Here is a 944-nt window from a genome sequence, read left to right on the forward strand (position 1 = left end):
AAGGGAATTCCCTGCCATAGTGGCAGGGTGGGGTGGGGGGAGACGGGACTGGGAAGGGGGGGTGGGATGTTGGGTTTACTGGTGGTGGAGAATGGGCACTGGTGAAGGGATGGGTTATCAAACTCTGTAAGGGAGAAACATGAGCACAAAAATGTATAAATCTGTAACTGTACCCTCACGTTGACTCACTAATTAAAAATAAACTATAAAAAAAAATATGGAGTGCTTCACAAATTTTCATGTCACCCTTGCACAGGGGCTATGTTCATCTTCTCTGTATTGTTCCAGGGTTAGTATATGTGCTGCTGAAGTGAGCATTAGAGTTCATTTTAAAGGAAAAAGACATAGTACACTGGTATGTTACAATAATAAACAAGGGCTGACAAATTCTGTTCTTGCTTTAAGCACTGAGGGTTTGTCAATGAATGTCTCAATTGGTCTTTGCATATTCATGTTCAATAATAGGACTATGCAGTTGAATCTGTCCACCTTTCTTGACTGGAGCAATAGCACAGCGGGTAGGGCATTTATTTGCCTTGCATGTGGCCGACTTGGGTTTGATTCCTCTGTCCCTGTTGGACAGCCTGACAAGCTACCGAGAGTATCCCACCCGCACAGCAGAGCCTGGCAAGCTACCCATGGGGTATTTGATATGCCAAAAACAGTAACAACAAGTCTCACAATGGAGACGTTATTGGTGCCTGCTCCAGCAAATCGATGAACAATGGGACGACAGTGCTACAGTGCTTGACACATAATTAGGCAAAGAAACATTTTCGTTTGAATTTTGAATTTTTATCCCCCACCAAACAACAGGTTTTACAAATTAGGAATTTTAATGCATGAGGGCAAGTTTGGTAGAGATGCATAAAATATCCAATTTTGAAAAAAAAAAGTCCAGAAATTGCAATATAGATTGGTTTGGTTTCCCTTCAGCCTCTATT

At 41.9% G+C, this 944-nt stretch overlaps 1 non-coding gene across 1 annotated transcript; it reads right to left on the bottom strand.

Moving 5' to 3' along the window:
- Window positions 1-211: 211 nt before the first annotated feature.
- On the bottom strand, window positions 212-318 carry LOC129403850 (U6 spliceosomal RNA). The gene has a single exon (XR_008629510.1). It is a non-coding gene; the product is annotated as a U6 spliceosomal RNA (small nuclear RNA).
- Between the last annotated feature and the right edge of the window lie 626 nt (window positions 319-944).

The sequence above is a fragment of the Sorex araneus genome, chromosome 3 (genome assembly GCF_027595985.1).
Source record: "Sorex araneus isolate mSorAra2 chromosome 3, mSorAra2.pri, whole genome shotgun sequence".
In the NCBI taxonomy this organism is placed as follows: Eukaryota; Metazoa; Chordata; class Mammalia; order Eulipotyphla; family Soricidae; genus Sorex; species Sorex araneus.